Genomic DNA, 26,302 nt, shown 5'->3' with positions numbered 1-26,302 from the left:
CCAAGGATGAGCAAGACAGATGCAACCCGGACCGCACAGAGCTTTTGGACTCTGCTCAGTTGTCATCGTGGCCTGGTGGAGTGGGCGGGTATGCAGGCCTGAGCCCCATCACGGGGCCTCCTTTGTTTTGGGATGGAGGCTGGAAGCTTTCTAGACCAGTGGTTCTTAAAGGGGGGGCCGGCATTCCCTGTGATGTGCTGGAAATACGAATTCATTAGAGAGGTGCTGGGGTCTTTGGGAAGTGCTGCTCTGGGGGAGGCCCAGCTGGCCAGGTGGGACCTGAGGCTGGAGGGTGGGCAGGGCAGGGGTCTTCCAGGCAAGGGTACTGCCCTGCAAAGGCCCTGAGGTAGGACGGATGGGAAGGTCAAAGAGCTGGGAGACAGGAGGTAGTACAGGAGGGTCTGGGTGGGGCAGAGCTGGCCCCTGGGCTCTGGGACCTGGGGGTGCTGTGGCCCTGGGGGGTGCAGTAGCCCTGGGAGGTGCATGCATCTTTGGGAGCCTGTGGCCCGGGGTGCGTGTGTCTGTGGGAGGGCATCCCGCTCTGGGAGGCTGGGTCAGGAAAGCATTGCTCAACCCCCTCTTTCTTTGTGAAATATTCCTCTATTGGTGGAAATTGTATTACTTGGAGAATGAAAGAAAACTGATAAAACTGATTTTTGCTTTAAAAAAAAAGGAAACTCCGGGGCTCTAAACATCTCTCCATGTGACTTTTGTCACCAGACAGCTCCTCTTTCTCCATCAGTCCCTCTGTTCACAAAGCCCAGAGTGACCATGTGATGGACTGCCTGGACCCGGACGCTCCTGAGAAAGGATTCGGGGTGGGGGGACTCATCCCTGCACTGATGACAGACATATATGGAGGCCCCCTGTGGGAATGGATGATCGTCCCCCAACTAAACCCCCCAACATGCAAGGTTTCCAAACATCATTATGGACAAACATCTCCAGCCAGCCTGGGTCTTCAAGGCTGATTATCCAAAATAGTTACGATATTTTGTTTTGAAAATTTGGAAACAAACAGAAAATCCACCCCCCTCGCCCCGCCCCAACCCAGCACATCCTGGGCTATTATCTGTTTCCCAGATGGAGCGCAGGAGGCTGCATGGCTCAACCCAGGTCAGCGCCCACATACTGGCTGAAGACCCCAGCTCGGGCCCCCTGCTCTGCTGGATTGGCCTGCTGGACTCAGATCACCATGGCCAGGTTCCTCTCAGCCTCCGAGGCATCTGGAAGGCTAAGGGGGTCACGACTATAATTAAGAATTGAAATAGCAAAGCCCTTGGCCTTCCTGATCTGTGAGCTTTCCCCCAAATCCAACTGCTGGCCCCCGGGAGTCTTCCCTGCATTTGCCGCTGACACAAACAGGCCTTGGGCCAGGGAGGGACTGCGGGGCGGCTCTCGGGGAGGATGGGGGTCCCGAAGGTCCACACTGACTCTCTGTTCCTCTGTCCTGCATCTCTCTGGGCCCCTGGAAATGGTGTGTTCTGTTGACGCTGAGCAGTGGGGCAGTCCAGTCCTCCCCAGGGTCTGCAGTGCCTCCCAGAGCCGGGGGTGGGGTGAAGCCCAGAGTGAATCCCTTCTCCTGCAGGAGCGCCAGGCCTTGGGGCTCGCAAAGACCACCTCACTGGCATTCCTTTGCCCATGGGTGAGTGTGCCGAGCCCCCACTGAGTGCTGGAGGCTGGGGAAATCAGGCGGAGCAGGGGTAGCTCTTGCCTGGTGGGACACCAGGCAAGAACACCACCAACTCCCCCAGGTGATGTGACAGTGCAGGACACAAATGGCAGGGAGATGGCAGGACACAAATCAGGGAGAATCGGGGTCAGAGTGCATGGAGGGTGCTAGGCCAGGACCGGAGGTCAAGATGTCTTATCTCTTTCTCCTGTGGCCCCCCTGGGCTGCAGAGAGCCACTATGAGTTGTCCTCTCCTCATCCTGGAGTGCCTTGGGGTCACCAGTCTCTTGGGACACAGTGAATTGATGCTTTGTCATCCTGAGGGATTCAGCTTGTAAACACCCAGACCGGTGGCAAACCTATAAGGAGAGCTCCCAGTAACTTATAGGGATGCACCACCCTTGAGGAGGCCCCTCCCCCCCAGTCCCCAGGTGTGCATGGGGCACGGTGACCTCCCTGCTAAGGGCATAGTGTGGGAGGGTCAGGAGGGGAACTGGGGGTGGGGAAGCCTGGCAAAGCCCACCTCGGCCAGGGGGTCACGGTCACTATTGCTGTGACTGGTCATGTCGATGACAGGTGCCCTTGACCTGATGGGACGGGCGGGAACTGTGCCCCTGGGGTCTTCCTCCCAAGAACCCGCGATCCCCGACTGATCACAAGAAGTAACCAGACCAGTCCTCGCGGAGGGATGCCACACAGACCACCTGCCAGGACTCCTGACGGAAATCATCGCAGACCAGGGAGGTCTGAGAAAATGTTGTGGCCCAGAGGAACCTGGGGAGATGGGACAGCTGCATGTCATGTGATGTCCCGGACAGGATCCTGGGACAGGGGAGGGGACGCTGGATGAAGACTAAGAGAATCTGAGCCAAGTGTGGGCTTTAGTTGATAATAAGGCCCGAGTCTTGTTTTAGTAGCAAACACCCCTGGGTCTGGTACACGCGACTTCTCCATGCTCTTCGCAACTTTCCCCCGAGTCGTGAGCTAATGTGAACAGTTTATTTAAGGCAAAACACCCAGATCCATCTCTTCCACGCTCTGTCTGAGGGCAAAGCCAAGGCCCTTCTGCGTCAGAGTCCTTCATGTTCCCGCCGAGAACCAAGGACGTGACCGCGGGATTCAAACTCGGCCTTTGAGAATGGCCGTGTCATCTTGGCTCATGTTCTCTCTCGCTTCTCCACCCCCGGCTCCCTCTCTCCGCTGTCTGTCCCCCAGCAGCACAGACACTGGTGGGTGTTTGGTTGCTGTCCTGCCCGTGGGGGGCTCCTGGCATCCCGTGTGTGGAGACCGGGGTGCTGTGGAAGAATTATCCAGAGCAAAACGTCAGCAGTGCCAAAGCCGAGGGTCCTTGTTCTAGAAGCCAGCCACTCAGGTGGACTCCTGGTCCTGGCTGGGCCCTTCCTACGTGTTCACATTCTATACCAGCAACTAAATCCTTTTTTTTTTTTTAAAGATGTATTTATTTACTGGAGAGAGTGAGAGAGTGGGGGTGGGCAGAGGGAGAGGAAGAAGATGAATCTCAAGCAGACTCCCACTGAGCTTGGAGCCTGATGCGGGGCTCGATCTCATGACCCCAAGATCATGACCTGAGCTGAAGCAGGAGTCAGCTGGTCAATGCACAGAGCCGCCCCCCCCCATCAGGTACCCCCAGCCACTGAATCTTTCTAGCAGAACTGTGCCTTGCCTGCAGTTTTAAGAAGCGGAGGGAGAACAAAAGAATACTAACAGCCACTGAAGGTTCCCTATGGGCCAGGTCTTTGGGCAAACAGAGTCTCCTCATCCTCACCCCATCTCAATAGGCAGGTTGGGTGCTTTTCGTATGATACTCATTGCACATATGGGGGAACTGAGGCTCAGAGAGGTTAATTATCTTGCCTCAAGTTGCACAGCGGGAAGTGGCCAAGCTGAGCTTTGAACCCAGGCCCTCTGGTGCCAAGGTCCTGGTGGTGCCCATCATACCAGTGGGCCTTCCCTGCAGGGGCACCCAGGCCTCCGAGGCCCGGCCTGGGCTGTGTCCTCAGTTGGGGGCCTCTGCTCACCCTGGCTTGACGCTATCCCCTGAAGGCGGCTCATGTGTCACACCGTGGCTCAGTCGGTGTTCCCTGCACACGTGGGCATTGCCGGTGCCATAGAGACAGCGGGGTCTGTCACCCATCACGCGGTGTCACCATTAATTTACAGCTTCGGGGCATTGACCGATTTCAGAAGCTCAGTGGGAACTTCTTGGTGCTTCTGGAATAGCATGGGGTTTGGTGTTTTAGCATCTGGGGCCCGCAGGGCGGGGAGGGGGAAGGGATTATTAAAGGTGTAGATCGTTGGCCACAGGCCCTCCAGGCCTCGGGATGGGCAGCCAGCCAGGGCGCAGAGCGTGTGTGTGTTCCTGCAGACGAGTGATCTCCCCGTCCCCTCCCGTGTGGCAGGAACGGCGTCCACGGCACAGATCTGGAGGTCAGGCCTGCGTGCCCTGGGCCTGGGGTGCCCACCCTACCCTCCAGTGGGGAGCGGCCCTCGGGGTCGGGGAGACCAGTGTGGGGAGTGTGTCCTTGGACCCGTGTTATTCATTAATCCTCAGGACACCCTCCCGAATGTGAAAGTGCTATTGTCAGCCATTTCATAGAAGTGGACCCTGAAGTCCAGGTTCCTTGCCTGGGGGATTTGAACGATGGCTGCTGGGTTAGGATGTCCTCAGGGCCACGTTCACCCCCAGGATGGCATCCCGGGGTTTTGGGGGTTATGGTCACCAGGCTCGCAGCTGTAGGAGGTGCTCAGGTGACAACCATGTGTCGTGTGTCCCTCTGGTGGGAGTGGTGGGCCTTGCTGCCTCCCCCCGCATCGGGCCCTGCACTCTCGCTGCTGTCCCTTCCAAGAGGCTTCTTGCCCCTGGTGTCCCGCCCAGGCCCCTCTGTCCATCTGTCTGTCCATGAGGCTGAGCCCTCCGTCCCCGGGAGATGCTCCCAAGTGTCCAAGGAGGCGTTCATGTGTGTGGCTGTCCCACGGCTCCTGGCACGTTCCTGGTGGTCCTCTCCTGCACTCTTCACGCCCCCCTGAGCTTCTTAGTTTCGTCCCCATTTTGCAGACGAGGACCCACGACTCCGAGAAGCAGTGATCTTCTGCTTCGCTGAGGATGGAACAGAGGACATTCCCCAAGCCCGCGGAGTCACTGCTGGGTGACACAGCCTGTGGGGCAGGACAGGGTTTCCCTAAGGGTCCAGGCTGGAGCTGGCAGGGGTTGAGGACTATGTGGGGGAAAAGCAGAAGGCCCCTGACTGTGCTCACTGCTGCTGCCTCCTAGCCCCTACTGCCTCTCCCTAAGAGTAGGGGAAAAGGGTCGCCTCTCTGGATGCCCCAGGACCTCCCGGCTCACTGCCCCATGGGAGCTTGGCTTTCCTTCTCCGGGTGTGTGTGAAGGTCTGCTACGCAGGGCCACAGGGGCTCCTCTGTCTGTCCCAGCCCCTAATCTCTGCGGCTCCAGGCCCCACTCTCCCGAATTATGAGGAACAAGTTGCCTTCATTGATCCTTTGATGACTGATGGGGTGGTGCAGTAGTCATTCAACAAATACTCCACTTGCCTTGCTGACCCCAGCTCAGCACCCTGAGGGCTACCAGGAGGACCCCCACCTCCCTGGGGTCCACTGTCTCCCTCTGTGAAAAGGACCACAGATCCTGCCCTTGGGGTGAGGATAGAAGGAGCAAGGTGAGGAAAATGCATGACCCCCCTGCCTGCCCAGGTTTCTTCACTGCCTCCCAGCACACCAGTGGGTTTTCAGTTGGCATGAGTGGATGGGTGGAAGGATGATGGCTGGCTGGCTGGCTGGGTGGATGGATGGATGGATGGTGGGTGGATGGGCGGTACCAGGGTGATCACTATAGGCTTTTGTGGAGGCAATGCACCAATATAGCAACCAGGCAGAAAAGCACTCTGCCCCCTAAGAGAGGCACAGAGAGAAAGTCAGGGGACATCACTCCATCTCAGGGGGAGGAGGCAGGGTGTTGGGGAATGTGGGAGCAAGCAGAGAGGTGGCATTTCAGCAGGGCCTTGGTGGAACGGTACTCCCTGCTAGGCACTCGAGTGTTTGTTGGGGTGGGGGGTGACAGGTGGCTTGGTGTGGCTGGGGCTGTGTTCAGGGGACAGGTGGGGACAGAGGGAACTGGGACCGGGCCGAGGTTGGAGCAGAGCAGGAGACTAAAGCAGCTGACATCTGGCTGGGCTGCTGTCTTGGGGCCTGTGGTGGGACTACGGGTATAAGGTGTCAGGCCCCCTGGACTGGTGCAGGTTACTTGTCTGGCAAAAAGCTAAAGGTAAGAGGATTTGGCCCAGAATTTCTGAGGACTGACTTCGGTGTTCCTCTTCGGTCTCAACTGGGCCATGGGCTCCTCACCTCTGCCCATGTCACGGCATCCAGGAAGCCTCCCTGGGTTACACTCTTGGGTCAGGCCCCACCTCCAGCCCTCCAGCTTCCGCAGCCTCTGTGTCTGTCTCTCTCCCCCATCCCAGCCCTGCTCACAGCTCTGTGAGTGTGGTCGTGGTCTCTGAGCTTATCCTGTGCCCCCTTATACCCGGAGTCCCTTGGAGGATGGTCTGGGGTGTCTTGTCACAGTGTTGGTGGTGTCCAGCCCAGGTTGGCCCTGCGTGGGCTCCCTTGATCCTGAGCATGGCCTGCCTAACAGAGGAGCCCTGAGCTGGCTGTTCATTTTCTAGGATTAGTGGCTGTGGGCCTATCCTACCCTCCAGGGAGGCTGGCCTCAGGTGCGACTTCTCTGTTCACATCAGCTGTGTGCTGTCCAGACCTTCCCTCTGGGGGCCTGGAGCAGGGGATGGAGTTTCCTGGCTTGACCTGGCCATGGGTGCCTTCCTCCCTGGAGAGCTTATGTGTGCTTGGATTGTTAGCCCTGACTGCCTACTCAGTGTCTCCTCTGCTCCAAGCAAAAAGGAGAGGCCACCACAAATAGCAAGATGGGTCTTCAGTGATTTCCAGCCCCCGTGGCATTCCCTTAGCCAAGTTCCAGGGAGCAGTGGGGTCTGGAGTCTTCTGATCGATATGTTCGTGGATGAGGAAGGAAAGAGGACGAATGTCCCATAGCCTCAGGTTGCCCAACAGCATTTAAAGGCTCTGACAAGTCCTGTAGCAAAGAAATCAATTAACTTCTTGGAGTGTTCCCAAACTTCTCTGATCGTGAAACCCTGTTTTTGTTTGTTTGTTTTTCTCGGGGCATCTATGAACATTGTTAACACTGTATCTGGGGAAAGCTGACTTATAGAACAGAGTCCTAACCTCCCTTCGCTGTCCATCCCCCTCTGCGTGTGCCGAGCACGGTCACAGGTACTAGGACCAGCTGGGGCTTCTCGTGCATTCTGTCCCCTTATAATCCCTCCTAACTGGCGAATGTGACCTGCTCTGTGGTTCTAACATTACATTTTTAAGGCAGGCATTCGGTCCTGCCCGTGAAGGCCATGGGTGCTGGCCTTCCCCGTGCAGAGGATTTCCTTAGTGGAATTTGGAGGTTCCTCGGAAGGAAGGCCCCCAGGGCTGCTCAAATGGGGCTGCATGGGGTCCGTCTCACATCACATCTCTCTTTGACCCCGGGGGACTGTGTGCTTCTCTCATGAACGTGCCTCCCCTCCACTGTGGCCTTCACAGCCTAAACCCGGGAATGTATTTATTGAATGCAAATCACGCCGGGCAAATTTATTTCCCTGTCTTGCTGTTCTCCCTCCTTTCCCCACATCCCAGATTTATGAAATGTATGGATCTTCTCTTTAAACAATCCCTCAAAAGCTCTGACTTGCAAATTAGTTCCCTGAATGATCCGCTGTATATATTCCGCATTTAATAAATTCAGTTATTAAGGAAGTAGCAATTGATTATTTAATTACAGCGGATCAGGAAATCAGGCTCCTCAGCCAACGGCCTGACACACTGGGCGGAGAAGTAACAAATGGGAAAAAGCACTCATCTCACCTGCCTTGACGGTGGCATTTCCGGTGGTGATGGAGGGAGCTGGTGCTGGGTCCGGCCAGGGTCCCTGTGGACGCTGCCCTGCGCGAGTCCTGACGCGGCAAAGAAATGGATGAACCAGCCATCCACGGTCCTTTTCATTTGATTTGTGTGGATTGGAGTGTTTGTATTATGTATGAAATGCAATTTGCATTCCATTCCAGGGAAAAAACACAAACGATATTGATAAATATATTATATGTGTATACAAAATAGATTTGAGCAAGATAGAGGGGTCCTGGGAGTGGATGTGTGTGTGTGTGTGAGGAAATCAGTTTTATAAAAAAGGCTAGTGCAGTGGGAAGGTGGTCCTGAAGACGGGGAAAGAGGCCCAGGCAGAAATGGGGGACCTGAGGGCACCTCCCGCTGCACCCAGGCTGCCTGTGCCCAGCGCTCAGGGCCCGCTCCCGGCCACCTCCTCCAAGAAGTGCTCTTCCTTTTGCAACCCTCTGTCCGCCCATCTGCTGCTTGTAGGGGTCTTCCTCTATGCTGGGGCTGTGGGGCCGGCAAGATCTCTAGGGGACACTCACCTCCTAGGGTCCCCTAAACTTGCGCCAGGCAAAGGGTCTCACGGTCAAGTTCCAACTGGATGTGGGTGCAGGGGGTTTGCCGAGCTGAGCCTGCTGGGCGTCCCTGGCCTTGTTCTCTCTCGTGTCAGTGGGTCTACAGAGCACTTCGCGTCCTCCTACACTCACTCCTCCCTGAGGACCCAGGAAGTGCCAGGCCTCCTGCAGGGTACTTGGGGATGCCAGGTCACTGGGGGACAGTCCAGGGAACAGCAGACCCAGGGCAGCATACGGGGGTGGAGGGGCTGGCTGGAGGCCTGAGGACCGGGAGGAGGAAACTGACCAGTGTTTCAGCGCTGGGGGATGGACTTGGTTGGGGGTTTCGATCTCCCATGATGAGAGGCAGGCTGCTGGGTCACCAGCATGGGGACATCAGGGCGGGGAACCGGCAAGGACTGCGGGGTCCCTGCCACGTGGAAACCTCAGCATGCTGGCCATCTGCATTCTATCATCTTCCCCTTGGTGTGGACCCCTGGGCCCTGTCACTAGCGGGACAGGAGACCCTGGGGCCCACAGTGGAGCCCGATCCCCCGCGATGGCCGCTCTCGGTTTTGCTATGGTCTGGGTTCACTTCTTTCTCAAATGCCGCTGCTGGGCCTGGTGTGGCTCTCTCCAGCAACCCTGCCCTGGCTCCCCACCTACCCTATGCCCCCAGGAACACAGGGAGGTGGGGGGGCTTTTGGTTCTCTTGGGAGGTATGTTTGTTTCCTGGGGCTTCACAGTTTTACAGTCTGGAGGCCAGAGGGGAAGTCAGGTGTGTGAACCCCCTTCTGAGGCTCTAGGGGAGGGCCCTCCCCCCTCCCCCCTCCCCCAGCTCCTGGGCTCCACCCCTCACCAAGACCTCCTACTTGATGTGGCCTTCCTCTGTCTTCTCTGTGTGTCTCCAGTGAGGACAGTTTTCACTGGATTTGGGGTCATCCAGGATGACCTCACCTCCAGATCCTTAATTGTTTCTGCAAACACCCTTCCCAGAAGAGGCTACACCTGTGAATGAACAGGGAGACCGAGGTGTCCCTCCCTCTTCCTACCGCTTCCTTCTTACAAGAACCCTTTGTCCCCCACCCTCGATGCCCAGTGCTCTGAGCCGTCTCCCTATCCTCGCTGATCATGCCTCGGGCGTGTCTGAAGGTGATGCAGAAACAGAGTTCTTGCCCGAGGTTTATGGGGCCCTCCGTCTTCTCTCCCTCCGCAGCTAGTTTGCTGTCTTCTTTCATTCATTCACTCCACTAACACTCAGGATGCCACCTCCCCAGGGGGACCCTCCTGATGGCCTGGGGCCCCTGGGAACACCCCCCCCCCCGCTGTGTGACTTGGGGTCTCCGTGAAGACCTCCTTCTGCCTCAGTTTCTCCAGTATCCTCATGCCGGAGCCAGGCTGCCTGCTCGCAAAGTCCCAGCCTGAGCAGTGGTGGCAGGGACATCAGACACGGTCATGACCTGTCCCCTGCCCCCACCCCAAGCCTCCGTTCACACCCCTGCAGACAGCGGCTGGCTGGTCCAGGGTCCCAGGGGTTCCGCTGGGAGGGGGCACTTCGGGCCGGGCCATGCATGGGAATGCTGGTGAGCATGGGGTGAGGGGGATCCACAGTGGCCTGGGGCCCCCAGCCTCTCCCCCATGGCACACCTGATAGTTTCTCAGTAGGTCTGTACTAAATGAATGAAGGAGCCAAACAGGCCCTCCCTCCTAAGTTCCCTGGAGAATTATTACACTGCTACAGACCAGAGACTTAGAAATGGGTATGCGTTTCCTCCCCCTGAGCCTTTAAAATTCCGTTATTCTTCCACTATTATTACAGCTGCTAGCTATTCCCACGCCCTCCCCCTTTTACCTAAGAGCAGTGGATTCGATTCATGGAGGTCTATCTTCCCTTATTTGCACAAAACACCTGTTTGATCAAGGGTAGAGTGGGGGTGTCCTTGGAGAAGCCCCCCCACCCCGTGGGGAAGCCAAGGCACCTTCAGCTTTGAGGGGCAGGGTTTGAGGAGGGCATTCTGTCCCCCACGCCCCCTGCAGCTGACTGGGGACAGGCTCCAATGGTGTCGTCCTGGCAGTGACCCCCCCCCGCCCCCACTGTGACCGTAGCCCCTGAGTGGAGCTGATTGGATAAAAGAAAGAAAGCTTGATGGACGGAACAATCAGCCTCTCTTGGGCACTGGGGCTGCCAGACCTTCATCATTAAGTCAGGAGAGGAGCGGCTCCTGTGAGAGAAGTCTTGGCTGTGTGACACCGCCACAGGGAGGTGACCAGTGTGCTTGGGGATGTGGCAAACTGCACATCGCGGGTGAGGCCGAACCAGAAGGTGCCAGCCGAGTGGAGAGGGCCCTTTCTGGGGGGATCCTGGTGTGTGGGTGGAACATGACCCGAGTTGTGTGCCTGCCCAGTGGGGCTCCCCAAAATAAGCCTCAGGCCCCTCCTGTCTTCTCCTGCCACCGCCACCGGTCTGCGAGGAGCTTGCTTTGTAGGGCTCCTATGGGAGCTGCATTTCCTGGGAGGAGACAGTACTTTGTTCAGATGGACCGCTCCCCTCATTGGTCAGTCCCCTTCCCATCTGGCCATCAGACCATGGGGACAAATGTCAGGGGCATCCAGGAGTCAGGTGTTCTCATCAGTGAGGACAGTACTGTGGGAGGACCGGTCAGGGACGCTGTGCGTGAAGGAGGGGCCAGCTGAGTCTGGGGAGGGGGAAGGATCAAGGAGGACTTGCAGGAGGAGGTGAGGCGGGGACTGTATCTTAAAGCAGCAGGTAGCAAGCCAGTTGGCCTCCTAGGGGGAGGGGTCAGTGTGAGGAAGGGCTAGTAGGAGGCTGCAGCCTGGGTGTGGGTGTGGCAGGTGATGGCTGGAGGAGGACTGAGGGACACTGGATGTTGGCTATGGCATTCTCTGAAGAGACAAACACGGACAGATAGCCAGCAGCAACAGGAGATCTGGCGATCCTGTAAGGGGCCCTAATGATGTGTGTGTGTGGGGGGTGGCTGCCCAGCGTTGACTGGGGCCTGTGGCCTGATGGCCTGACAGTGGGGGTCATGGGTTGAATGGTGCCCCCCAGAAAGGTGGGTCCACATCCTAACTCCTGGTACCAATGAACGTGAGCTTCTTTGGAAAGAGGGTCTTTGCTCAAGTAGTGAGTTGAAGGTTTTGAGGTGAAGTCCTCCTGGATTTTGAGGGGCCCCGAATCCAGTGGCCTGTGTCCTCATGTAAGAAAGGAAGGAGATTTGAGCCATGGACGCACGGAGGGGGAAGGGCACATGAGGATGGGCAGAGATGGGAGGGATGTATCCAAAAGCCAGGAAGCCCTGAGATGGACTGTGGTCCCCAGAAGGCAATGCGGGGGCCAGGAATGGGGTTTCCCTCAGAGCCCTCAGGAGGACCCAACCCTGCCTGCACCTGATTTCAGCTCCACAATCCTATTTGCTGACTTGCGACCTCCAGAACCATGAGGAACAAGAAACAGTGTTGTTCTCAGCCCCCCAGTTTGGGGTAACTTGTAGAGCAGCCACAGGAAAGAAGCAGGATGTGGATTTTCAATCTCCTGATGTCATTCTGAGACGTCTGTGGTGCTCAAGGGTTCTACCTGCCAGTGGGGGTGAGGGGCGCAGAGCCGGCTGCCCAGGAACGGGAGCACACGGTGTGGGTGGGAGTACCGCAGGAACGCCCTGTTCCCGAAGTAACCCCACTCCCTCCTGCCGCGATCATGCCAATGGCGGGCTGAGCAGGGTCAGCCATTTGTCCGGGCCCTCTGTCTGCAGCCCCTGAGACCACGTGACTACGCTGTGGCCTGCTGTCCCGGCCTTCCCCCACCCCCCCTTCCATCAGCCGGGGCTCGGGGGTCCTCGCCACGTACTCCTAGTCCCACCCTACCACTCAGCAGAGTTGCATGTTTTCAGAGTCACGTTCAGGGTCTAAACATTGCTAGGAAGATTGCTGCTCTGAACACTTAACCTAAAATGACCCCATGCCTTTCCACCGAAAAAAAGATCCTTGGGAGCTCCGACTGTTCTCCTGCAAGCCACCGTCAGGGGAGGCGAAGACAAAACAGAGTTGGTTTTCTTTTTGTGGAAGTGTGTCACCAACTGTAAGATGGCTGGAAAGGAATTTTGGGACAGGAATAAGAGACTGCAGTCTGGGTTAGAGCTGCACAGCCTGCTGGGAAGTGGAGGGCGTGCTTGGAGACCTCCGCGCCAATACCTCCCGCTCGGCTGGCCTTCCCAGTGGGCACGGAGAGGGGCCAAGGGCAGTTCAACAACATGATGTCCTCTTCAGAGCCCGCTAGGTCATTCATTCATTCATCCCTGTGGCTGACACTACGCTATGTGTGGGACAGACCCTGGGAAGAGTTAAACACTGTTCTTGCTACAGGAACTGAGTGTTTCCATGATGACTGCAGGCTGAACTCCAAACGATGGGGCTACTGTAGGAAGCCCCATCATGGAGCTGGGGGATACTGGGACCGCTGCTCTTGCCCTGGCCCCCGTGGCCTACGCTGCACTCAGCTGCCAAAGGGATCCTGTGAAAACCCCATCTTGCGCTCCAAGGATGTCTCTCCTCTGCTCTGAGGCTTCCCTGGACACCCTAGAACTCTCAGAGAAAGAATCAGTGATCCCAGTGGCCACAGGGCCCCATAGGATCAAGTCTCGATTTCTCTTTGGTCTCATCTCTTGCTCCTCTCCCTCCAGACCACACCAGCCTCCTCTCAACTCCTTGAATCTGCCAAGCATGATCTGGTCTCAGGTTTTGGGCTTGCTGTCCCTGAGCCTGGAATGGCCTTCCCCAGATGACCACATGCCTCCCCTCCCCTACTTCCCTCGGGTCTATAGTCCAACGTCATCTTCTCAGGGAGCCCTCCCCGGCCACTGCGTCTAAAATGTCACTACCCCAACCCCTTCTTATGCTTCTCCCCGATGGTTTTACTCCGAGCCTAACCTAGTATTACATTATCCAAAGCACCATTCACTCAATGGTCCTGTTTCCCTGCGGCTCCCTGTGCTAGAATGCAAACCCCAGGGAGGGCAGGACTCTGCTCGTTTCATTTGCCGTGGCCTCTGTGGTGCCTCCGTGGATAGGGCTGGCAAATGAGGAGTGCGTGACCCGTAGCCTGAGGTCTGGAAGGGCAAGTGTGAGCCCCGCAGCTGGGCTGTGGGGCACATGCAGAGGGCCTGGGGCCGGGAAGCATGTACGTCCAGGGAACACAGAGGGAAGGGTCCGGGTGGATGGGGACTGAGGGTGCAGAGGGCGATGGGCTGTGGTGTCGTGACCTTCCCCAGAGGCAACGGGGAGGTCTCTGGGGGTATTCAGCACAGGGGACACACATGTGTGCGCATGTGTGAGCAAGTGTGTGCCTGAGGATGCACGGAGGGGGCTGGGGCTGGGCAGGTGCCTTGATGATTTACCAGCGCATCTCCACCACCGTTTATTAAGCATTAAGCACCGTTTCTTATCTGCAGTGAAGTCCACTTGAAAGGACTGTGCACATTACCAGGACATAATGTTAAAAGCCTGTGGTGAGTTGCTCCGGCTGCGGAGAGGCGGGATGTCAGCAGTAAAAAGAGGTTTAGTTCTTGCCTGGTTGTTGGCAACAATTTGAGATACCGTATTTCATCCCCCTGAAACTCCCTCCCATGCGCTGCATGTGGCATCATTATTTTATTCGCCACGGAGGAATGTCATTGCTTATAAGCCGCATTCCAATTTCGAAGATGTTAACCTGTGGAAGAAAACAGCGGGTGCTGGAATCAGTGAAATACGGTAATAATGGAATGTACAGATATACGGGATAGCACGCCAGGTTCTTTTCGTAAATGCAGGCAAATATATGCTCTGGAGAACCAAAGGAAACAGGCTGGGGCGTGCCATAAATCACTCAGCTCGTGTGAGCAAGCGGGCTTCCTCGGAGGTGAAACCTTCTGGCACATTCTGGAGAGCCGGCCTAGGAAGCGTCTCCTGGGGAGGAGCGGGGCAGCCCACCGCTGTGAAGCGAGGCTCAGGGGTTTCCAGGGGGTGGGCAATTTAAGACACAGTGATACAAGCCTGTGATAATCGTGGTCAGATCCTGCGCTTCGGGGCGGAAGCTGAAACCCCCGGGGAGGTGGGACAGAATGCTTGTTCACTAGAAGCCGGCAGAAGTTTCCAGAGCCATTCTGCTTCAGCTGCCCCCGCCTGCCAGGGCTCTCCAGGGTGGGAGAGTGCAGGCGTGGAGGGATGCCACGTGGAGCAGAGCCACGGGTGGGAGGCTGTAGGCTCCCATCCAGGGATGTGGGATTCGCCGTGGTCCTGGTGTGTCTTTACTGGTTTTTAGGACTCAAGCTTCCGGAGGTGAAGAGGGGAGTTGTTCCCAACGGCATCTGGCTAGCAGCTTCCCATGTCCTCTCCCAAGATCCCTTTGGGATATTTAGGAGGAAACACAACAGATGAGAAAGCACAATGGTGGGAACAGTGTAGCCGACAATCCTGCGGAGATCGGGAGCCATGGCCTCCCAGTGAAAGGCTGGCAGGTGGACGGAGAGATGCCAGCCCAGCGCCTAGTGCCTGCTGCGGGCACGCAGGAAGCAGGGCTCCTTTCCCGCCCCTCCCCTCCCCCATCTCAGCGACCCACATTGAAATCCAACTGAACACCCCATCCGTGCCCTTCTGGGTTTGGTTCCCTCAGAAACACCCTGAGACAAGGATGGGAGTGCGTGTCATGTGTGGGAAGGAGGAGCAGGCTGAGGGCTGCTCCAGCAGCGTGCACTGCCCAGCCCGGCCCTCTGTGGGCAGCTGGGGCTCAGTCCCTCAGGGGACCCTGGGGGACGGTGAGGAGCACGCATGGAGGCCTCAGGTGTGGCCAGGAAGCAGCCTGCAGCATGTGGGGTGACGCCAGAGGGCCCCTGCGGGACACCTCATGCTCAGTCCTCGTGTCTGTGCTTCTGTCCCAGGAGGTGTGGGGGTGCATAGATGGCAGCAAGCATGAAGTTCAGCAGACGCCCCTCACAGTCCACTCATGCTCTGGTAACTGACGGAGCCGCAGGGTCCCCACCTGGCCGCCTGGCCCCACCACCTTCCCCATCCTTGACATGGGAAGATTACATCCAATGTTGACCTTGACGGTGCTCTGTGAGGTGGAGAGAGCCTTATGTCCATGGTGGGGGTAGCATGTGTGGAAAGGAGGGGTGCTAGGCCCTCAGAGAACCCCCCCTTGCCTCCCATGCTGTGCCGGCTGCAGGGCTGCTACGGGGAGGGGCCCGGAGCGCATGTGGGGTTGAGGGGCAAAGCGAGGGGGTGCTGAGAGTCTCAGAAGCCACCCAGTGAGGCACGGGGGTGCGGGGTGGCAGAGCTGTCTGGCCACAGCGTTCTCTCGGGCACCTGGCTGAGAGTCAGGCTGTCCCTGGATCTTTCACAGGCTAGGCTGCAGGTGGCACTTTAGCAAAGGGTTAAGAATATGACCATCTGGGGGAAGGGAGATGGGGAATGGCTGGCTGTGTCCTTTGAAAGCTGTGGGACGTTGGGCACGGTCCCAGCCTTTCTGAGCCTCTGTGCTCTGTCTGCGAAAGGAGCTCTGGCGCAGTCCCCCCTTCCCAGGCTGGTGGGGAAGGTTGCGTGTGTTCAGTGCGCCCCGGGTGCTTGGTCACACGTGGGCTCGGTGCCTGGGGAGGGGGCCGGAGGGGGCGCCCTGGTCTGCACTGCTCACGGGGATGTGGGGGCAAGCACGGACCCCTCCCAGGCAGAAGAGAGCTCCTGCTGCCTCTCCCTGTGTCCTCATGTCCTACACTCCAAGTTTCCAGTAAAAGTTGGTCTTTCTCTGCTGCCCCATGGCCTGGTTTTATTAACGGGTCTTCCCTCCTGTGACTTTTCACCCCCTTTCCCCTCCCTTCCCGCATCCAGTTTCTGCCCAGTTGGCCTCAAGGCTTGGTTCCTTGGTGTCCTTCCCCGTAGGCGGTGGCTGTGAAGTGTGCCCCCTGGGACTGGTTTGTCTTGCTGGAACAGGGCTTACCTATGGCAGGGGAGGGCAGGTGTGGGCGCTATTCATTCCTTCATTCTAGAACCTTGGTGCCAGCTCCGCGTGGCTCTGCGGGGGCACAAACCTGCCATCTCAGGGGCAAGAGGGGTCAGGCCAGCACCATTTAAGGTCTCAGTGGCAGCCATCTCCTGGTGTCAAAGTTTTTCTTTTTTTTTCCCCAATGAATTTCGGTGAGAATCTTTCCAAAAGGTCTCCTACAGTTTTCTGGGAGTAGTGGGGCAGGTTTGTCGCTGCCAAGCATGTCCCGCTTCACCCACCACGCTGAATCACAGTTTCCTCGTTAGGAGAGCAGGGATCGGGGTCTTCGTCTGAGTTGCTGCGAGCATTAGGTGGGCCGTGTAGCCGGGCACCCTGCAGGCACCTCAGAAACAAGTCACAGCAGAGAGGATTCTTGCATTTCTCGGGGGCCCGGGTCATTGTGACGAGCAGAATGTGGGTCACGGTAACGGGTTCTGCAGGTGGCTCCGATCCAAGGGCACTCTCAGGTCACATGTGTACAAATGAGGCTGAACAATGAATTCCGCAGCACTCATTTATCGGACAGCGGGCGGGAGGTGCACAGGGCCGGGCACGGACGGTGCCGGATCCTGGGTCTCTGCTCTGAGACACTGTCCCGAGGACTGGGCTGGGGAGAGGGCCTCCTTTACGAATGGTCTAGAAACCTCCACTAAACTTACTCGTGTTGGGAGCGAACTAGGAGTAAGTAGGCTCAGAGTGAGGGGCCCACGGGACTCTCTATCAGCTTCGGTGGGGCATGTTGTGGCATCACCTTGGCAAGACTGGGCTCCTAGCCAGGTCCGACGGCCCTGTCCTGGTTACTCACTCACTCTCTCATGCGTCGGAGTTGCATCGAGCTCCCCAGTGCAAGAAGGCACACACGAGAGTCCCCAGACAGGTGCACAAACCACGGTTTGGAGAGCATGAGATGGGGCTTGAAAACCTCTGTTTAGGGCAGAAGTTACCTTTGCTCCTTTCACAAACCCAGGGAGTGTCTGCCAGTGAGCTGAGCCATGAGCAGGGCCGTGACCTTTCCCACCTTGGAACCTTCCAGCCCCCTGACTTCCAGATGGAGCTCAGGCTCCTAAAGGCAGCTGAGACGGTGTCCTCCTGCCCTCTGGAACTTTCCCTCTAGCCCCGCCGGCAGAGAAGGGCTCCTGTTCTCTGGTGTAAGCATTGGTGGCTATGGATTCATGTAGTTTTTATGATAACCCAGAGGGGAAACTGAGGCACAGAGCAGGGAAACAATGTGCCATAGACCTGCCTGTAAGCGGTGGGCTGGGAACGGGAAGGCCGCTTGGCTCTGTATGCTTGTATTCTCTTGATGCCCGTCAGCCTCTTGGCACCAGTAATTAAATCCCGTCCTGGAAGAGTTTGTTCTCCAGATTCCTTTCTTTGTAGACATTTGCTCTCTCCTTAAGAATCCCACAGGCCTATCTGAGCCCCTACCCCGCTCTTAGGTTCTAGCACCATTCCTGTTTCAGGGGTGAGGCTGGGGAGGCTGGGAGACTGATTTCAACAGCTTTGCCCGAGGCCATCCGGGAGCCAGGGTGGGACATGATTGCTGGCAGCCCGACCTGTGGTGCCCAGCAGCTTTTCCAGAAACTTCCCTGAACTTATGAAGCACTTTACGAGCCTTCCTTCATGCCCTGGGTCACATTCATTCTCATTGGCCTCTGGGATGGCCACAGGGTCCCATTTCACAGGTGGGGAGACTGAGGCTCGCTCCAGGTGGCTCACCTGGAAGATGGCAGGTGGCCTTGTCCAGCTCGCAGCCCTGCTCTGTCCCCTGTGGACTGAGGGTCCTCACAGCCCTTGGCCCCCTTGCAGAGCCCAGCTACCCTCGTGGTGATGCAGAGGAGCCTCATGGGGCAGGATTGCACCGCCCTTGCTGCTGGGGGAGGTACAGACATGCTAGCCTTTGGGTTAGTTGGCAGCTGCACGCCGGTCCTGGGATGCTGTGATGGAGCATTTCCACCTGGCCAGCCGGCCTGCAGAGCCACTCCATGATGGTCCCTCTGGGCCCTGCTCTCCCTGTCTGTGCACGGGGCTCCAGCAGCATGCAGGCTGAGAGCCTCCTGCTGAGGGCCTGGAGTGGGGCTACATCCTGTTCGCTGGGTCCACTTGGTGCAGACAGAGGAGCTGACACCCGTGAGGTTGTGCAAAAAACAGTGGGGCCGGCAGCTTGGGCCAGTGCTCTGCTGGGGGCTGGTTGTCTTCCCCCGCAGCCACCCTCCCTGCCCTGGGCGACCGGGAGTCTGATTGCTTTGGCCATCCCAGCATTTATCAGGTGGGGCATTAATTCCCCGAGAACCTGGCACAGGGTCTTCATGACCATCCCCTGCTAGGCAGCCCTCTGGTGTTGCATCTATTTTTAGAGGGAGAAGGGGTGGCGGGGGCAGGGCTGTGGCAATGCCCCAAGCCAGCTGTGCGATTTCCAAGCGGCGCCAACCACCCAGGGTCCGCCGAGCCCTCCCTTCCTGCAGGTCGCGTCTGTCTGTTGGATAATGTTTTAAGCAGGGCGATGTGCTGGTTTCCTGATGTTCGAGGTTCCAGAGAACATCTGTTTCATAGATCCAGGGACGTCCCCCCACCTTCCACGACGGCAGTATTGATGTCTCAGCCGGCAGGGGCTGCACGGGGTTTCTGGGGCAGCTCTCCTCACCAGCCACATGTTTGCTCTGCCGCCAAAGGCTTCTTCTTTTCAAACAGAATAGATCAGTCAGAATGCTGTCGTGGAGAAAGGGCAACCCCTCTAGCCGGCTTACGCGAAAGAGGATCTAATGGGCATTACCTGCTCTCGAGATCTGCGGAAAGGCTTGCAGAGCAGCCCAAAGCTTGGATCTCCAAGGTGAAGCTTCTAGAAAACCCCCGGAGCTGGCTGGGGGCAAGCCAGCAGGCGGTCACTCCCTGTCTGCAAGCCACCCCTGTTGGCCACTGGCCCAGCCCTGTGAAATAGTGGCCTCCCGTGCCACGTGGCTCCCCACCTCTCTCAGTTCTAAAGGTGGCTCTGAGCTTCCTAGCAGCCAGAGTGAAGAGGGAAAGTTGAACAGAGGCGAACAGAGCTGCTGCTCAGGAGAGCTTCCCTGAACCGAGTGCTGACAGCAGTGGCCGGTATGGACGTCATATCCTCTCGGCCAGCGGAATGTTCTGTTCATTCAGCTGGAACAGCTCAATCCCCAAACCCACTTCACCAGGGAGGCTCTGCCCCACGCCAGGACAGCCTGTTCAAGGGTACCGTTCTCTGCAGTGTCGAGGGGCGAAGAGATATCCCACTCCGCCCAGCAGGTCAGCTGTCCAGCCCCTGCGTTGTAGGGAGACACGTGGAGGGGAGAGTGGGCAGGGGATGCTGAGGGAGCCCACATCTGTGGCTGTGTACCTGCCACATTTGAAGACAGACGAGGGGAACATTGTGTGTGCTCAAAACCCTTTGTGGGTATCGTGTGGATTCACGGTTAACCGGACAAACTAAAAAATTTGGTTTAAAAGTCAATCTCTGGGTTGATGTCCCCCACCCGATTAGTCTACCATGTTGCATTTTTGCAACGCCCAGCGCACATGTGGAATCACTGTGGTGACATCGGCACGCCCGGCGGTCCTTAACCTGCATACCTCAGGCCTCTGTTTCTGAGAAAGGGCTGGACCCAGATAGGACGCCGGTGATGATACCTTTGAAACACTTCCTTACGAGCTGTGCGGTTCCAGGTCTGGAATTCAGCCTCTCATCTCTATTTTGGGGGCTGTCTGCTGTCACTTATTTTCCCTAAGGGAAGACATGTCAAAACTCTGGGAAAGGTAGTAGACGGGGGACTGGCCACGCCCACAGGAATATAGGGGCTCGCCCTGTACGAGGACATCGTCTCCGATTTCTACCCCTTTAGGGAGCAGGCCTGTGAGCCCGGGCTGTCAGGTGGAAACATATCCTTCTGAACAAAGGCGTTCTCCAGAGGCACATGGGGGCACCAGAGCCGGCATCTGGAACATTCTAGGCTTCTGGAACTGTGTGGTTGGCCCTCCAACCACACAGTATCTGAAAGAGTGACCTTTTTCTTAAACCGTTCCCCGGTGGACATCTGGGGGCTGCTTCCCCTTCACTTCCTAAAGCAGGCTAACGCCCTCTTCCCTTCTGCTCTCTCTTGTGTCCCACGGGCCGGTCATCCAGGGAAGGCTGGTGTTGGGTGTGGTCACAGGACCCAGTTTGACATGGCTGCGGCTCTGGGAGCACTTTGGAGTGGGTTGGGGACATGTGCTGCGATCCAGTCCCCCCGATGAAGTTACCCACTTGACGCCTCAGTTTCCCCTTCTGGAAAATGTGGAAATGACGAGCACCGACAGCGTGCTGTGGTGGTGAGCAGTGAATGACTGAACCCAGAGGCAGCGCTCAACACCCCCATCTGCTGCACCCACTGGGGGTCGTCAGTTAATTAACCCCTGACTGGCTAACGGAGGCCCTTTCTCCCTCATCTTGGGGAGCCCTGTGCAAGGGCCTCATTAGTTTGGCGCAGACAGAACGGCCTGCCTTGCCATAAATGCAAGTTGCCTGTCGCAGCGGGCCATGTCTGGAGCCCTTCCGGACTCAGGACATGGCCCTGGAAAGAGACACATGGTAGCACCCGGCGCGGGAGGCCGGGAGGCCGGCAGCGTTCTCCGCGCTGCACAAGACGATTTTTCTTGTCAGTCAGGCTGATAGAATCGGAGCGCGGGGGTCACGCTTGTGACAGCTTGCGCCCTGCGCTTGAGATGGGACTGCTGTTTTGGCGAGAAATCATTCTGTTTTCGGGTGGAGGGGGCCGCCTCTCTCCACGTGTCAGCCGGGCGCTGGTGACATGTTTGCAAACCTTTGTGATGTCTTTGTAGCTCCTCGTTTGGGGTTTGGCCGTCATCTGACACACGAGGGTCTCAATCCAGCAGCTGCCCCCTAGGGAGTGTCGTGCTGCTCCCCTGCCCCATCCTTCTTTCCCTCAGCCTCGGAGTGCAAGGGGCCTCCCTCCGGCCCTTGGCGTCTGGGCAGGCCGCTCCTGGGTCTGGTGGTCCGGCTCTCATTCTAGAACCAGAGGATCTCCCCGCTCCCTTTGCACCCTGTTTCACACCACCTGTGCTCGCGAGCCGAGAGAGCTTGGAGCCCCCCACCAAGCCAGCTTCGTGGGGGGTGGGGTGACCAGACCTCCGTCACTGGGACGGCAGCCTGCAAGTCCCTGTTGGGGTATTGTGCTGGGAATGACAGTGTGGGTTCCTCCCTCCTCTCCCCTGCTTCCTCGCGCCCCTCTCTGCAGGCCTGCACCCTTCCCTGTATGGACACCTTACAGACACCTGTAAGTCTGATTCGTGAGCCCATGTAATGCCTTGTTAATTCTGAAGGCTAAGGGCTGGGGCATCATGGGGCGTATGTTAATGCGGTTGCTGTCCTGGGCTTGTTTGCACCAGCTACCAGTTCAATGTAACGAGGATGTGGCTTCATGTCCCAGGGATCGCCCAGGCAGCCCGAGTCTGTGAATCCCTTCTTGGCACCCCCGCTAATTGTGAGGCGAGCCCAGGCACGAGTTGGCGGTGCCCGTCAGTGGGCGGTGTTCATTACGTCGGTGGCTTAGCCCCCCCCCCCCCACTCCTCCCTGTGGTCGGAGGTGTTGTGGTCCCTGGGATACGGATGAGGAAGCTAGGCAGAGAGAGGTGAGTCACTGTCCCTGGCAGGCTCCCCTGGTGGTGGGTGGGGGTTTGGGATCACAGCCGGGTGAGTCTGCACTGAGCTTTGAATGACACCAGGTCCTTGCCTCTTGGGGCTTTATGCCCTGGGGTGGGGGGGGGACGGGGGACGGGCAGGAACATGTAGGGGTGATGTAAGGCAGCTCTGGGTTAGGAGGTGCCCTGGCCTGCCGGGAGCAGCTCGGGGAGGAAGCGAGTGGAGTTGGGAAGTGGACACGGAAGTGGAGATGGTTTGCGGGGGGTTGAGGGGGTGTGAGCTGGAGCGGGGAGGTGGGCCGAGATGCCTGGCTTTCTGTGGGTGCTCAGGACAGGTGTGTGCGTTGAGTGAATGAGCACAGGCCTTTGTCTATGTCTGTTGAGGCTACGGGACAGATACCATAGGCCGGTGGCTGGTCACCAGCACACATTCATCTGCTTGCAGCTCTGGGGGCTGGGGGCCCGCAATTATGGTGCCTCGAGGGCCGGGTTCTGGGGAGCAGCCCCTTCTGGGGTGCAGACAGCTGACTTCTGGTCTCCTCTCACGCTGGAAGAGGCACAAGCAAGCTTTCTGGCCTTTTCTTAGCAGAGCTCTAACCCCATCTGAGGGGGATCGACCTTCATGACTTAAGTGAGCCTCGGGATGGGGGGGGGGTGGTTCTGGGGAAAGGGGGGGGGGCCGGGGGGGGCAGGGTGAGGATGTAGGGAGTCTTGGAGGTCCCTCTGGCTTCTCCTGTCCATACCGGGGAGCCAGTGAAGGACTTGGACCAAGAGGGCGAGGGGTCCATTGTGATGTCGATTTCATCCTTCGCTTCCTGGGATCTGGCCTCATAGGGATGCTTTGCAGACAGCCCTGGGGCTGGGGGTGGGGGATGTCCCCGGAGATGCGGGACCCATGGTGCTGCAGAGACTGTCTAGCCTGGTGGAACCCTGGGCATATTGCTGTGCACAATTCTGCCATGCAGCCTGTGAAAAGCCACGCGGAGGACTCCCGACTCCAGCATGACTGTCCTCACAGGGATGAGGCAGGAGGAGTTACGACCCCAGCTGGATGGACCTCCAATTTCCCTGTAAACTGGTTTCTCTTTGCCAGGCTGTGTGAAAGGGAAGAGCACAGAGTGAGGTCAGATGACCCCGCGTTGGGTCCCAGCCCCATCAGGCTTCTTTGGGTGACCTGCAGCAATGTCCTCCACCTCCCTGAGTCTCGGTTTCCACCCCCGTCCCCATGGGAGGGACAGCTTTTGACACGAAGGTGTTCAGAGCTGGAAGGCCGAAAGGGGTCACCTGTTCTGAAGGTCGAATCCGGGGTCCGAGAGCACCATGCCTTCTGATCACTCAGTAAATGAGTGGCAGCCATGGCTTTGGAGCCTGGGTCCTCTGGTTTCCAGCTGTGCAGGTTTACGAGGCTGGTGTGACAAATGATCACAAATATGGTGGCTTAAAATAAGAAATGTATTCTCGTACCTTCCTGGAGGCCTGAATCCAAACTCAAGGTGTGGGCAGGGCTGCCCTCCCTCCGGAGGCTGCAGGCAGAGGCTCCTTCCCCCGACTTCCAGCTCCCAGGCTGCAGGTGCTCCTGGGCCTGTGGCCGCATCCCTTCATCTCTCCTCCTCTGTGTGTCTCTTAAGAGGACACTTGTCACTGGGTTTAGGGCCCCCCTGGAGAAGCCCCAGGATGGTCTCCCCTTGGGACCCTTAAGTAATGGGAGAACCTCTGCAAAGACTCTTTTTTGTCCAGATAAGGTCACATGGCAGGCCCTGGGTATTAGACGGGGACCCATCTTTCAGAGGCCACTGTTCAGCCACCACACCCGTGCCTGGTCTCACCTGCCCTGCGGGGGCTCCGCAGAGGGCCTGGGTGGAGGAAGGGGCTGGTTTTCAGGGAGCCCTTCCTGCCTTCCCCGTGCCCTGTGTGTGCTTTGCAGCCAGTCCTCTGAGACAGCTGGCTAAGCTGCGGGAAGTGGCGAAGCTGCGGGGTTGGGGGGGGGAGGGAGGTGCCCGGTGGGGTGTTGGTGGGGGTGGGGGCATCACCTGGGGCCTCTGTCCTGTCCTTCCTTCCTCATGGGAGGCCAGGCCTCCAGCAGAGCTTTCCAGAGTCAAAGCCCTTTCCCTTTTGGTCTGGCTCAGGCTGCCTTGTCCCAGGGGAGCTAGGAGCATGTGGGCCTGGGGCTGGGAGAGCAAAGCTGAGAGCAAATTCAAAGTTCTCTCGCCGAGGCAGTGAATTTCTCAGAGGTGTGAGCCTGGGTGGTGTGGGTGGCACTCCCAGGACCCAGAGCTGGGGGTCCCCACGAGCAGGTGCCCTTCTCCATGCCCCGCTGAGAGCCGGCTGCCGGTCCTGCTGTCCCAGGCCATCCTCCTGGCACCCTTCCTGGGGCGGGGTCTCTTAGCATCCCTCCAGCCTCGCTCTCTGCCCCCAGGAGATGAGCAGGTAAACAGTTTTCCGACGTGACTAGCTGGGCCACTCAGACCTCGGTCTTGTCTGTGGAGTGAGGCAGCAGAACCAGCCTGTGCCAGAGGCAGGGCCTGGCCTGGAAGGGGGACCCTGCGGGAAACAGAGAGGAAGGGGGTTCAGGAGAAAAGTCAGGTGCTGGAGAACAGCCCCAGAGGCCTGAGGTGTGAGCTGGCCCATCTGCCCCGGGGCCGGTTTCCTTCTTCTTCCCAAGGGGCTGCTTGTCCAGGCTAGACAGAGGGTGGCAGGCTGGCCTGGCTTGGAGCTGAGTCTGCTGCTTGGCCACCCCCTGGCCCCAGGCCGCATTCTACTGGGGGAGGACTCGGGCCCAGAGAGGGCCTTGCTCATGGGCGCAAGGCTCCCAGATGGAGTTGGGACTCAGTCTCTTGCCTTCCAGCCTGGTACATGTTCACAGGCCTCAGGTGACCTGAGCAGAGCAGCCTGGGAAGGGCCCTGCGTCCCAGACCACAGACACTGGGCCTAGTCAGCATTAGGAGCCGTGGAAGGCTGCGAAGACAGAATGCTCTGAAGTGGTTTTGGGAAGGTGAACTCCGTGGCTGGAAACAGGTCTGACTGAGGAGAGGGACTGGCCCGGGGGGCACAGGGAGAGGATTTGGGGCCTCAAGTTGAGTGCTCCTTGCTTGAGGTCACTGTGTCAGCCTGGGAGCCACCTCCTCCAGGAAGCCCTTCCTTCCCTCTTCTGAATCTTCAGCTGCCTGTGCTGCCTTGGGTCTCAGCATGGACTTTATCTGCATACTCTCTGAGGGCATCCTTCGGGGGGTCTTCTTGGGGGGTCTCATGCTTTGTGCAGAGGTGGGCACAGTATCTCTGACAGCCTAGAAGAAGGGAAAATTCCAGATGAGAAGGACCAAGGTCCCCCTGGGGAAGAAGAACAGGTTCTAGACGTGAGACCCCAGGTAGGGGATCTCACGCCTCTGGTTGATTAGATGCCCCGACTGGGGCTGGGAGCTGTCAGGCTCACAGCAGCTGGACCCCTGCCTGCCTTTCCAGATGCTTCTCTTGGTGAACTCCTTAGTGGGTTCTTGGCTGGCCTTCGCTCCCAGAAAGGGAAAAGTCAGGCATGAAAACCATTTCCTGGCTGGAAGATAGTTCTCAGGAGGTAGGGGGCTGGGGGCACCCTGTCCTCGGACAGGCCGGGAGACACGAGCCTCTTCTTCTTCAGGTTGTTCTGCTGCTGTGAAAACACCTAGACTTAGCAGGTGCGGGCTGCTTTCCGCCAGCCTCTGGAGAGAGAGTCTAACTTTACAGGGGCAGAGTTCATCCAATAGATTATTATTATTATTATTATTTTAAAGAAAGATACTACAATCCTGGTATCGACTGCCTTTAATTTGACACTTGACTGAGAGGGAAAAAATAGCTTCTAAGGAATTCAGGAGTATTGATCTGGTGTCACAAGCCGAGGCTGGTTTGCCGCCTTCTTGTCTTTGGAAATAAAAGAGTGAAGGACACAGTAGATTTATTTAAGGTGGTTTTCCCTTGGAAGTAAGGCCATTTCTTGCAGTGTTTTTAAAAATGGTTTCTGGTTTGGAGGGAAGTGTTGAAACCGGCCGAGTGGAGGCCCGACCAGATGCCCCTCGTGAGCCTCTGCTGGCGGCTTTGTTCGGTGGCTCTGGACGCGTGGGAGGAGGAGGAGGCTGTCGGCGTGCTGATCCGGCCCAAGGAGGCAGGGGGCCTTTATGAAAACCAATTTATGCCATTCAGCTCCAACCGATGATTTTAGACAGCTGTCCCTGGGGTTCTGATGTGGTGCTTAAAAATTCAGGAGAGCAGTATATTAATTAACGAGTTAATCCGCGGAAAAGCTCGGTGAATCAGCCAGAATCGTCACCCACGTTCTCAGGATGAGCATCTGAAGGAAGAGGCCTCTGGGCCGTGAGAACTGGAACCTTCCACCTCAGGCCCGGGGGGTGCCCTCTCCACAGCGAGTGGGGT

The 26,302-nt window shown here is 57.7% G+C and overlaps 1 protein-coding gene across 2 annotated transcripts in view; it reads left to right on the top strand.

Annotated features, from left to right (window-relative positions):
• The window catches only part of SORCS2 (sortilin related VPS10 domain containing receptor 2), a 420,811-nt gene that overhangs the window by 44,347 nt on the left and 350,162 nt on the right, over positions 1 to 26,302 (top strand). The window lies entirely within an intron of this gene.

This window comes from Mustela nigripes, chromosome 1 (genome assembly GCF_022355385.1).
Source record: "Mustela nigripes isolate SB6536 chromosome 1, MUSNIG.SB6536, whole genome shotgun sequence".
NCBI lineage: Eukaryota > Metazoa > Chordata > Mammalia > Carnivora > Mustelidae > Mustela > Mustela nigripes.
Note: the sequence above shows the minus strand (reverse complement) of the source record. Positions and strands in the feature narration are given on the sequence as shown.